This window comes from Podarcis muralis, chromosome 12 (assembly GCF_964188315.1).
Source record: "Podarcis muralis chromosome 12, rPodMur119.hap1.1, whole genome shotgun sequence".
NCBI lineage: Eukaryota > Metazoa > Chordata > Lepidosauria > Squamata > Lacertidae > Podarcis > Podarcis muralis.
Window position 1 is genome coordinate 30,496,423 of NC_135666.1, and position 12,964 is coordinate 30,509,386.

General features: G+C 42.3%; 1 protein-coding gene across 3 annotated transcripts in view; it reads left to right on the top strand.

Moving 5' to 3' along the window:
- The window catches only part of NXPH1 (neurexophilin 1), a 176,292-nt gene that overhangs the window by 140,210 nt on the left and 23,118 nt on the right, over window positions 1-12,964 (top strand). The window lies entirely within an intron of this gene.

The following is a 12,964-nucleotide window of genomic DNA, read 5'->3' on the forward strand; positions in this document are numbered from 1 at the left end:
TTCCCCCTCCAAATTCCTACTGTGAAAAGTTAAAGTGCAGCTTAAATTCACTACCTTACAAAAATTGGCTTTTACGATATCGCTGCTGAAACAGACATATGGTAAAATGGAATGGGTGGAATTTTAAGGGAGCGGCTTCTATTCGGGTATTGTCTCTCCCCCCCCCCCTTGAATTTTAAAGGTGAGGCTTATATTTGGGTGTAGCTTATATTCGAGCCAATACGGTACTTTGCTCGGATCCTGCTTGTTGGACTAGATGGATGATTGGCTTGACCCAGCAGGCTCGTCATATGTTCTTGGTTCTTAATTCTTTAAAATTTTGAATTTTGCTGTTATAATGACCAAGTTAACACATTAGGGTCAGCGCATTGTTTTGAAAAATGCTTCACCCTATAATCTCTTTTAAAGAAAAAGCAGCTGTTTGGGGACCCAATCGAGTGCTTCACTCTTGATCTGGATTGGGGCCCTGAGTTGGTTTCCTGTTGAAAATACTCTCCCCCTGTGCGCGCCCCCCCCAACTTACATTCACACAGTTCCCAAATGAGCTGCTTGCACTAAGTCAGGACTTGGGTCTCTGTGTGTGTAGGAACATCTGCTTGATCCAGTGGCCCTCTTCTTCACAGGTAAGTTCTATGCACGGAGAACACCTGAACGGTTGTATCTTTATACCTGTAGTCTCTTTTCAAGTTTTGCCAAGAAGCTCGAGGTGTTGTGCTGAACATAGTTCTCCCCCCTTAATTTTATATTCACAACAACCCAGTGGGCTGGGCTGAGAGATGATGGCCGGTCCAAGGCCACCCAGTGAGCTTCATGGTCAAGTGAAGGACTAGAAACCTGGTCTCCCAGGTCCTAGCCAGACACTCAAACCTTGCTGGAATAATGCACCATGTATGAATGGTGCTGTTTTGGCTACATGAGAATCCACACTGGGGAATGAATGAGTTCTTTTTAAGGTGTCATGAATTGCAGGTGGACTAGAATTTCTCTGTAGTCACGTCTTGGAGGACCCGGGCAACCTGATTCATAACTAACTTCTTGAAATGAAATCCATTTAGATCAACTGATGTCCAAGAGACCAAGCAGGCTTAAACCCAAAAGCATCAGCCTCCCTGAATTTTGGATCAGGCTGAAATTAAGCAATTCTGAAAAGGAGACTCCAAACACCATAGCAACAAGTAGTCCATAAAGGAGGATACTACAGTAATTTATTGACAGGCGCTCTAGACATTAATCTAATGATTTACCTCAATGTTCACAAAAGAAGATGCGGGACAGATGCTGGAAACAGACAGAAATTTCCCTTGAGAGGAAGAAGAAATACTGAGGGAAATCAGGATCATGCCAGAACAGATGATCAGGATATTAGATTGTCTGAAGATTAACAAAGCTCCAGGGCCAGATGGAATCTATCCCGGAATTCTGAAGTGGGAAGAAAAGATAAGAGATATGCAGAACCATTGGGGTGTGGTGGATGGATTGTGGGGTAAGAGGGTGAGAAGGTATTTTTAAAAATCTGTATAAAGTATTTAAGGGAATGAGAAAAGGTCTGGGAATTAGGTTTTATATGCCTCATTTCTGCAGTAAGTAAGTGATCGTGAGTGCTAATCATCAGGCTCTTGCAAGGAGCCATGATTTAATTAAGGTCAGCATGGATTCATAAAGGGAGATTTCTTTAATATTATAATTGGTAGAAGAAAGCAAATTAAAAGCTGGTTGTGTGGAAGACACAGGCATAATTAACATAGAACTCTGTGCACATAGTCTTTAAAGGGTAAATCTTTTAACACAAAAATCTGTGCTGCTGCTGTTGTGGTAATCTGATTTTAAGAAGAACCACACCCCACCCTGGTCAGATAATTCAGGAATTCGCAATGGCTCAAACCCAGGCTACATAGTAACAGGCAGCGAGGTAGTCACAAAAATCTCCCAGCAAAGCATACAACCACATATTTTATTAGAAGAATGAAAAGAAAAACTAAAGATAAGTTTCAAACCAGTGCTTGAAGGAAGGCATTTATTATTATTTACTACCATTACGACTAAACAACAACAACTACCATTTGAAGACAAATCAATCACATACCCGCCAACATCCCAGTGATGCAAATTGGGACACGACCCGGCCCCCCAACACACTTAAAATCAGCCTCCCCACCAACACCTACCCACCGCTTTGCAGCTACACCCAACCTCCTCAGTGATCCCCATTCTCACCAGACACCTCAACGGACGCCTTGCCCCTCTCAGCCCCCCCCCAATCGGCTCCCTCCTCCTTCAGGGCTCCCCACTCCCTCCCTGCACCCTCCTACTGACAAGCCCTTACACACTGTCACCCATTGCTGCTGCTTCATTTTTTTGACCCGGCCCCCTCCCCCCCAACACACACACACACACACGATGAGAACTGCGGTGACTCTGATCCTGCCATTTAGTTTATTTCCATTCGATGTACTTCCAGAAGCCAGTACTGCTTCCGGAATTAGGAAGAGGAGGGGGCAGTGCATGGCTGGATGGCAAGAGTGTAACTTTGTGCGGAATTGCAGCCTTTAAACACTTTTATGAGAAGCAAGTTGTAATGATAATAGTGATGATCTTGCTTGAGGACCAAGGGTCCTCCTGTACCTTACTCTTAGGGCCAAAATAAACAGGGGTTTTGAATCAAAAGCAACTTGAACATTGGTCTTAGAGCATATGTGCAACCTTCAAAGAGCCATTCATTTCTTTTCTATTATTATTATTATTATTATTATTATTATTATTATTATTATTATTATTTTCATTCCATTAAGGTAACCAGAGCTTTCCAGAGTGTCATAAAGGACAAGTTTCCACCTTCAGCAGCTGGCAGTTTGAATTGTGACAGAAGGGATGCAGTAAGAGAGAAGGGAAGGGAGATGCAAGGGAAGGGAGAGAAAGAAAAACAGGAAGCTACTTTGACCGAGTCAAACCAATGACCCATCTAGCTTAGCATTGTCCACACAGACTGGCAGCGGCTCTCCAGGGTTGCCAGGCTGGAGTTTCTCCCAGGCTTACTTGGAGGTAGCAGGGATTGAACCTGGGACCTTCTGCATGCAAAACAGATGCTCTACCAATGAGATCAGTGGACTAGTCCTTTCCCTGATGAAAGTATGCAGTATATACACATGCATGTGCCTCATTCCCGTAAAATATATTTGGTCTTCATTTGGGTTTTGAAGGGGGAGTGGGGAGGTAGGAAAGAGGCCCTGGAAAAGGAAAGATGTGACTATCTGCTATTTTGCAAGCAGCCTGTGAAATTTGTAGCGGCTGAATTAGGCCACTGACCACTTTCACACCTAACAATAGGTCAAGGACCTTGGCTAAATAAACCAAGCTATGATTTTCAGATATCTCTCTCTCTATCTCTCTCTCTCTATCTCTACAGTCATACCTCGGGTTACAGACGCTTCAGGTTATGTTTCTTTGGGTTGTGGACCGCCGAAACCTGGACGTACCGGAACGGGTTACTTCCGGGTTTTGGCAGTCATGCATGCACAGAAGTGCCAAATCATGCTTTGCGCATGTGCAGAAGAGCTGAATCGCAACCCGCGCATGCGCAGACGTGCAGACACGGGTTGCGAACACTGCGGGTTGTGAGCATGCATCCCGCACGGATCACGTTCGCAACCTGAGCGTCCACTGTAGCTATATCTATCTACCTTTGAAAATCATAGCTTGGTTTATTTGGTTTACACACACACACACACACACACACACACACACACACACTCAATCCCTCTTCCCAGAGAACTCTTGGAATTGTAGCTCTGTGAGGGGAATAGAGGTCTCTTAACAGCTCTTTGCACTCTTAACAAACTACAGTTCCCAGGATTCTTTGAGGAAAGCCATGACTGTTCAAGTGGTATAATAGTGCTTTCAGCAAGGATGCTAATAATGCATTTGAATTCTTTTTCCAGCATGCATCACATCCCTTTTGAAATAATAGTCTCCATAACTATGACAACTTAAGCAGGTCAGCCTGATGGACATATTCTATCATGCATCCTTGGACAGCAGTGATTTTAAATATTATTGGCTGCTTATGACCTCTTTTGCTGTACAAACATGGCTTCCCGCTCCTCTTCCTCAGTCCAGAACTATGCCATCTTATAAAACCATGTGTAGGGAATTTTTCTGAACACAAAACGATTTGATGTGGGCAGATGGCTTGTATTTGGGCAAATGCATACACTGCAAAACTTGGGCTAAGTTGCTAAGTTTTAGGGCAGAGAGTGGAGGACATCGTCTTGCCGTTATAGTGGAATCCTTGTTGGGGGCAAATTCTGTGTCATCATATGGCTCTACTCCCAGGAAACTGATTAGGGGAATTGTGCAAAAAAAAATCAGCCAAGGTATTGTGCACATTTGCTCTAGTAACATGTGATGAATGAGCACATGTTCTGATCTGCAGACGAATGGTAATAAATCAAAGAGTGAGTACTGGGAGAGTGAGCGAGTAAGAGAACATTTTAACCCACAGATGCTTTGTACAATCTCAGAAATTCAGACGAGCAAATTGCTTATCCAGTTAATTTACAGCTACTGTAGAAGCAATGAATTCTTCTTCTTCTAGTTCTTCAAATCTGAGTAATGCCTTACTGGCTAAACTGCCTGAAAAACACTAATTAGGATCTTGAGGAGAAGCTGGAGCTTTGTGTAACCCTCATCTCTCCTCAGAATGCTTAACAGCAATAAAGGGAGCATGCAGTGGGGGAAAGACATCAACACAAGTATTGAATACCAGTCAGAGGACATTATTCAACTGTTGCATATATACGGTAAAAAAACACCAAACCCTTCAACTTGAGAAACTAGGCATTTGTCTATGTCACTTTTAAACATGCACTATATTAAACTTAATTGCAGAGGAGGGCATCCTTATAAAATATACATAGTTCAATAATTCTTACAAAGCAAACACTGGAATATACTGGAAACAAAACTGATACCCAGATAGAGCAAACTTTTTGTCACTAAACAACTGTAGTGTTATTTTAGACTTGGAATGGGTGACTCTCTCAATTTTGGCTTCTCATTTTGCCAATCTTAAGTTCAGTTCTCCACATTTCTACATTAGCTTCCATTTTTTTCCAAAAATGCTCGTGAATATTCACCAGCATTTTAATGCAAATTTCTCCCAAAAGACACATGTTTGTATGCAGTTTTTCCTATTATACACATTTTTGCAAAGTAAGTTTCCCAGATAAGATGCATTTTTATATGCTATTTTCACTAAGATATGCATTTTAATGGACACTTTATTCCAATATATGCATTTTTATACACATTACTAGGCTGGAGAGCTGCATTGCAAACTTCAGAGAAGTGTGAATTTTTGAAGGATGGTGGGGTTACAGTTTGTGTGATGCTTTGGAAAGTGTGAAATTGGTAGGTTCACCTTTAAATGAAAACTAAATTAAATGTTCTTCCCCATCCTTACCTGAGATTTTGGGAGGACTGTCTGGAATCAGAAAGTGCCAGAACAACAGCAACCCCAACAAGCAAGAGGAAGATCCCATGCTATATAAATATGTTGAAGGAACTATGCAGAAGACAGGATATGAATAAGAGACCAAACAAGACCCTAGCCCAGCCACTGAGTCTCTCAGTTATGCCAGTCTTGAGCTGCCCTAGTGAAAAATGACAGAACATCCTGCACTGCTTTTGACACAAACCAGCAGGGTTTGGGAAGTGGTGGTAGATCTGCCATGTTGCTCCTCCCCCCTTGCAACCCCACTCAGGGCTGCTCTGCTAATTTATACAGGGCTGGCCCAATACATTTTGGCACCTGAGGCAAACCACAAAATAGCACCCCCCATTTCCAACAGGAAAGAAGGGATGAGTGAAGATCTATATAAGGAACAAGGGGGAATAAATACCTACAGCAGGATCCTGCTGCCCCTGTGGATCCTGCTACCTGAGGCAGTCTTCTCACCTTGCCTCATGGGTGGGCTGGCCCTGCATTTATTGCTCACTATTCTTCCAAGGAGCTCATCATGGCAAATATTTTTTTTTTTAAATAAATTTTTATTAGTTTTTCATAAGTAAAAAAGAAACAAAGCAAAAACATAAACAAACACAAAATCGACTTCCCCGTACCACCCCTTTTCTGCATTCTTGTTTCAAGATTTTTCAGCAACCCTTTCGCAATAAACTTGTTTATATTTCATAAATTTAACTTCCATAAGTTATTAATACAACTGTAGTTCTTTATCTCTTATTACCCTGAGCCCCTAATTTTCCAAATTACAACAGTTTTTAAGATAAACTTTGAATTTGTTCCAATCTTCATCCACCGCCTCTTTCCCCCGGTCTCGAATTCTGCCGGTCATCTCTGCCAGTCCCATATAGTCAATCACCTTCGTCTGCCATTCTTCCAACGTGGGTAAATCTTGCGTCTTCCAATACTTTGCTAAAAGGATTCTTGCTGCTGTTGTGGCATACATAAAAAATGTCCTATCCTTCTTTGGCACCATTTGGCCCACCATGCCTCATCATGGCAAATAAGGTGGTTCCCCCAATGCATCCTGTTGTACCTCAGAAGAACCTGGTGAGATGGACTAGATTACGAAATGAGCTTCCAGAATGGGTGGGAATCTATTATATCCAGGTTGGGGTGTGTGTAGAATATGCAACCTCCCAAATATTTGTTAGACTACAGCCAGTGATATAAGGAAGTCATGAAACCTTTCCCCACTCAGTAGCCAAATGCACTGTTTGCACTTATAACAGTGCCCCAGCACTGGATTTTTAAGGAAAAACTGAATTGGAGTGGGTGGTTTACAATGGAAAAGAGGTGAATTTGTGTGGAGGTGGTGTTCCTTAATTCACTGGCCACTTCTCCAAATTCCTTTCTTCCCTCTCCTTTTGTTCATGGCACTCCAAATGTATATCTTCAAGGGCAAACCCACCTTTGGAAATCAGGGGTGAGTTAAAAACGACATGTGTTTGTGTGATTGTGAGCAGAGAAATGATGACAAGGAAAAGCCCCTCAGAACAGAGTTTCCTGGGTAAAAGAAGATGGCCTCCACTCTCCCCTGCTCAAAGTTTACTCCACTCTGAAATATTGGCAAAACAAAACCAGACAATTTTGAGGTAGATGAATTGGCTGAGAAATAGTCCTTGTCTATTTGGTCCACCCATAGCAGTGTGAGTTTCACTCCTTAATGAATAATGTTTCCCATCGTTTTATAATTTTCAGATCTGCCAAAAGTCAGGATACCTTCTCTACTTTAGCACTTGTCAGAATACATTGCCCCATGGGGGGGGGGGGAACCTCATGCTAGGGTAATTTGACCACTTCTATGAGCTTAAAAGCAATGTTACAGCTGGAATTCTAGATCAGCCATCACCAAATTGGCTGCCTTCAGATGTTTTGGCTGGGTGGCACTTATAGGGATTGTAGTCCGAAACAGCTAGAGGGCACCAGGTTGGCATAGACTGCTTTAGATCTAGAACTTGCATGGCCATTGTCTTGAATATCTGCTGTCTGTTGACCAAAACAACAATGGAAAAGTATTCACCATTCAATACCAGGGAGTTAATAATATGCATAACATGACAAGATGCATTCTGCTTTGACTCTTGTTCCATCATCAGCATAACCAGCAATGTTTTCATGCCAGAAATAATATTGTAGGTGTTGGCTGATGTACAAAGAAGAAAGAATACCATTTAATTTGCAGATCTCAATTTGCACAGCTAGCGGGTGGGAAGGCCTTGTTTAGATTTGTCAACAAAAAAAGCTGACATAAAGGCACTGATGAGAAATATGGAATGCCAGAATGCGTACTACTTTGTACAGGCAATTTGCTAACCAGAACATCCTTGTTGTTTCCTTGTCTAGTGTTACGGTGTTGTTTATTTGCAAGTGGCTCCCCCAACCTCCGCTCTACACTTTTCTAAATGTAATTTTTCTCTTAGTCTCCTTCTTAAATGTGTTTTTCAGCTTTCCTGTTACTCTGTCCAAGTGAAAAATGACCCTTTCTCAATGATGTGATATTGGCAAAGAAACTCAAGCATTTATCTGCAGATAGCAATAAGTACTTTCGGAGACTTTTCTATTCTATTTCTTAATCTTGTATAGATTTACGGTGTGTTGGGCGTCTAGTGAGGAAGGGGGGGACCAACTAATTGAGGGCCTCAGTTCATAACAACATGCTTATTATTAGGTGATCACTTAATTAGATTTTTTACTTTATTCCAAATACACAAGTACTTGTGTTATAACATTGTGTGCTGCCTTGACTGGCATTTAAATGATAAACCAAGAATAAGAAATAGAAGGCCAGCATTGTTGAGGGAGGTAGCTTACATAATCAGCCCTAAAATTACTTATATAGATAGGGGAAAGAGTCCTGAATTGTGCAAGTAAATGTAGTAAGGCTATGAGAGAAGTCATATCTAGGGATCTTGATATTTATTTATTTTAACACAGGATGTTCATGCCACAACAGTCCAATTTGGACATGTTGAGCTCATCTACACTTCTTCTTGACCTGTATTTTGATCATATTGTGCACCAATTAATTCTTCTCAGTCCAAGAATTGAAACTCTCTTCAGATTTCCCGCTCATTTGATAAGATCCGATTTGGTGGGCATAGGCACTGAGTAAGGGGGTGAGGGGCCAAGCCCCCAATATTTCCTATGAAAGGGCTGGGCCCCCCAAAGTTCCCCACTGGCTGTGTGTGCCATGGGGCATGCTTGTGTCATGTTTACAAGCAGTATCCACACAACTCATCAGCATGCCCCATAGTGTGTGTGAGTGAGGTCAGCATGCTGTGGGGTGTGCGCACATGGCTTGCTGACAGTGCATAGTCCCAGGCCCCCCTCAATCATGGGGGCAAGGTGGCACACATGTCAATGGGCAAGATCAGATTTTTGCAAGAGACTGCTACAGAACAACAAGATAAACTCCCAGACCTGGAGGGAATTAATTGATACAGAACACAATCAAAATAGATGTCTAACGGAAGTGTAGTTGAGCCCTGAGTTTATTCGTGTGAGTGAATCTCATGGTGGGGGGAGGGGACTGACTTGCTCTGCCCCTCTGCCAGATCACTTTTCTTGTAAACAGTGCCCCTCGCAAGCTGAAAAACAAACATGTGCAAGTGAGAATGCGATTTGCAATCCTGAATAATTTCTATACTGCTTAATATATAAAATCCCTCTCTAAGTGGTGTACAGAAATACAGTAGTACCTCTGGTTGCGGACTCTGGTTTCACTGCACACAGGTGGTGTAGTGACAATAAAGGTTTATTATTATTATTATTAGTAGTAGTAGTAGTAGTAGTAGTAGGGACGCGGGTGGCGCTGTGGGTAAAAGCCTCAGCGCCTAGGGCTTGCCGATCGAAAGTTCGGCGGTTCGAATCCCCGCGGCGGGGTGCGCTCCCGTTTTTCGGTCCCAGCGCCTGCCAACCTAGCAGTTCGAAAGCACCCCCGGGTGCAAGTAGATAAATAGGGACCGCTTTCTAGCGGGAAGGTAAACGGCGTTTCCGTGTGCGGCGCTGTCTCCGGACAGCGCTGGCCCCCGGCCTCTTGAGTGAGATGAGCGCACAACCCTAGAGTCTGGCAAGACTGGCCCGTATGGGCAGGGGTACCTTTACCTTTACCTTTTAGTAGTAGTAGTAGTAGTATCATCTGTTCCGGAGCTCCGGTCAGATCCCGAGGTTTCCACAACCGGAGGGACCGCTTCTGTGCATGCACGCACGGTGAAACCTGGAAAAATACCTCCGGGTTTGCCACGTATGTATCCCAAAGGATATGTAATCAGAGGTGAATGTAAGTAGAGGTACCACTGTAAAGAACAACAAATATTACAAAAATACAGTTAACATATAGAAACATTGCACTAAGACATTGTTCATACATACCCCCACCCCTCCACTTGCACTTCCTTCTCCAGTCTCTGCCCCCTTCTCCTCCAGTGGCTTTGCATCCTCTCTTGGGTTACTGCCCATCTCCTCTCTAGTGACTTTACATATGAGGCATTACAGGGTTCATGTGGGTGCGTGTTTACATTCCGTATTTAGGAAATGAGTCTTGATTTGCAAAATTGATCTCACCAGCTGTCAAGGCTGAGGAATCTTGACTGTCGTGATTTCATGTATTCAGATTAGACCAGAACAAAGCTTTGAAATGACATGGGAAGAAATAATCTAACATCCACACAAAATAACTGGGAACAGGCTTTATTTCATTTGTGTGTATGTATGTAAGGCATATGTTTCCCAAAACCTCTTTTTTCTCCTATATGAGTGACCTATTTTAAAATTAAAATCTGAGGTTATTAAAGGTTTGAGCTTTGGGTTCCCAATTCTTTTCTTCTTCTATGTAAGCTCTGGTTTTTTGGTCTCTTAGCAAGAGACTTCCAGTGGGTTCGACCAAACAAAACAGAAGTCTTCACACAAATTTGAGTGGAGGGACTTGTTTCCAAAATAGAATCAACTTCTTCTACAAATCTCATTTAAATTTCCATGTGGTGAAGAGATTTTGCTATGCTATGCAGTCAGATCACTGGCACTGGTCAATATTATGGGCACAGCCATTATCCACTTTGGGGTATGTTAGACAATACCTTTCCCTGATCTGGCATTTATGCATAGAAAGAAGAAGAAGAGCATGCCTACTTACCCACCCATGTTCTCCTTCACACAGTATACTTCCTCACACAGCACACAGTTCCCACTATAGAATTCACTTCCATAAGATGCAGTGATGGCTACCAGTATGGATGGCTTTAAGATGGGGGTACCCAAATTCATGAAGGATAAGACTATCAATGGCTACTAGTCATGATGGTTATATACTGGTATCAGAGGCAGTATGTCTGTAAATAATAACCTCTGGAGAGCATGAGAGGGAAAGTGCCAGGATTCTATGACTGCTTAAAGTTGTATAATAGTTTTTTAAATGTATGCTAGATACAACCTGTACTTTTTGAAGAACAAATGTTCAAAAACTAGCTGTTCTTTAATATTGGCTACATATTAGTAGTTCTTCTCAAATACTTGAAAATTTCACTCCCCCCTGTTTCGACTGCATCTGCAGTCGTCAAATGAATCTTCCAACCTTGCCTTGCCGTGAAATGTGATGAGGTAAATTTTAAAATATTTCTCTTTTCATATAAAACTTTTCCTTCCTTCCTTCCTTCCTTCCTTCCTTCCTTCCTTCCTTCCTTCCTTCCTTCCTTCCTCTATTGAGTACTTCTAAAAAACAATGTGCCCCCCCCCCATTTTGGCCTTATCTGTATCATTTTAGTGCTTTTGTTTTATACCTCACATTTTTCTCCACTTTCTTTTTTTATTCCCTTCAAGCTTAGTTTATAGTCTCTGACGGGATTCTTTCTATGCTATCTGCCAAAACATCTGTTCCTTTCACGAATAAAAAAGCTTCCTTTCCAGAAGGTGTCATGCAGGTCTACAAAAAAACTACCACCCTTTCCTTTTTAAAAACACACGACTTTGCCAATGTTAGACTTGTGCTGAGAAGCTTTACAGCCTTCTCCTGTCATGTCTCATTTTTCCTTATACCGTATTCAATTTACCTAATTTTTTATTTTATTTTTTTGCTTGGGGGAGGGATGACTTTGCAGGGTTTGCATTAACAGCCTCACTCCATTTGAATGCCCAACTTGTATGATTCATACTTTCTATTTTTAATACTGGAACTATTCCCTGCACGGTTGATCAAAGCAGAATTTTTATGACTATTTTAAGTTTCATCATGAACTTGATGAATTGAATACAAGTTTCTAAATGCCAAGTGTTCTTATGATGGGGAGCTTTGGAGATTTCCATGCAAAAACTGGCTCCTGGGCAGTTTGTTTTATCCTTTGGACACTTGTTCCCCTTATTACACTCCTATTGCCATGACTCATGGGAAATATGTGGGCTGTACCATATTATTGCTCTACCATAGGAGTAGCTCATCAATGGCCCTCTAGATTTTCCAGTCCCACCAACCCTGACCATTGGCAATACTAGTTAGCATGGATGGGAGTTGGAGTCCAACAACAGGTGAAGGGTCATTTGTTCCTCATCCCTGCAATAAAATAATACCCACCAATATGTGACATTGTTGGTTTCCCACAGACATGGCCACTGTGAGAACAGGATGCTGGACTAGATAGGCCATTGGCCTGATCCAGCAGGCTTGTAATATGTTCTTGTAACATCACTATGCCCATATAACCCATTCAAGCATATTCACCATTAATTGCCTCCATAGTGGTAAGTTAATTCAGACTTCAATGACTATAAGACACTGTTCCCTTCAATTGTGCTCAGTGATTGCTTGAGTTAGTATACACTGAAAACCAGACAGGAAAAGAAAAAAAGTATTGTGATTAGGGAAAACAAAGGAGGGGCACTGGGGATAGTCATGTTTTTACCTGCAATTCTTCTTGAGTTTTACAGACTCTCGGGGGGACTTAAAGTCTTGTATTCAAAGCATGTGGCACCAAGAAGCTTTGCACAGCAGTCCACTCCAGGTCACAGGTAGCTGGTAGCTGGGTGATGTGTTTTGAACTTTTAGAAAGGCAATAAATAGCTTTTACAAGTACAGAAGCAGCATGGCCCGGGTGGCTCAGCTGGTTAGAGCATGGTGCTGATAATGTCAAGGTTGCAGGTTTGATCCCCATCTGGGACAAGTGCATATTCCTGCATCGCAGAGAGTTGGACTAGATGATCCTTCCATCTCTACAATCCTATGATTTCTATGGAAACCTCCAGGCTGCCTCAGTATGGAGTCATACTTGAATAGCGTATCTCTGGTCCTGAAGACCAGAGCCGCAGTTAAAAATGGCTGTAAGAACACAAGAAGAGCCTGCTGGCTCAGACCAATGCCCTAGCTAGTCCAGAAGCCTGTTTGCACAGTGGTCAACCAACCAGTTGCCCATGAGAAGCCCAAAGCAGGACTCGAGAGCAACAGCACTTTCCCCACTT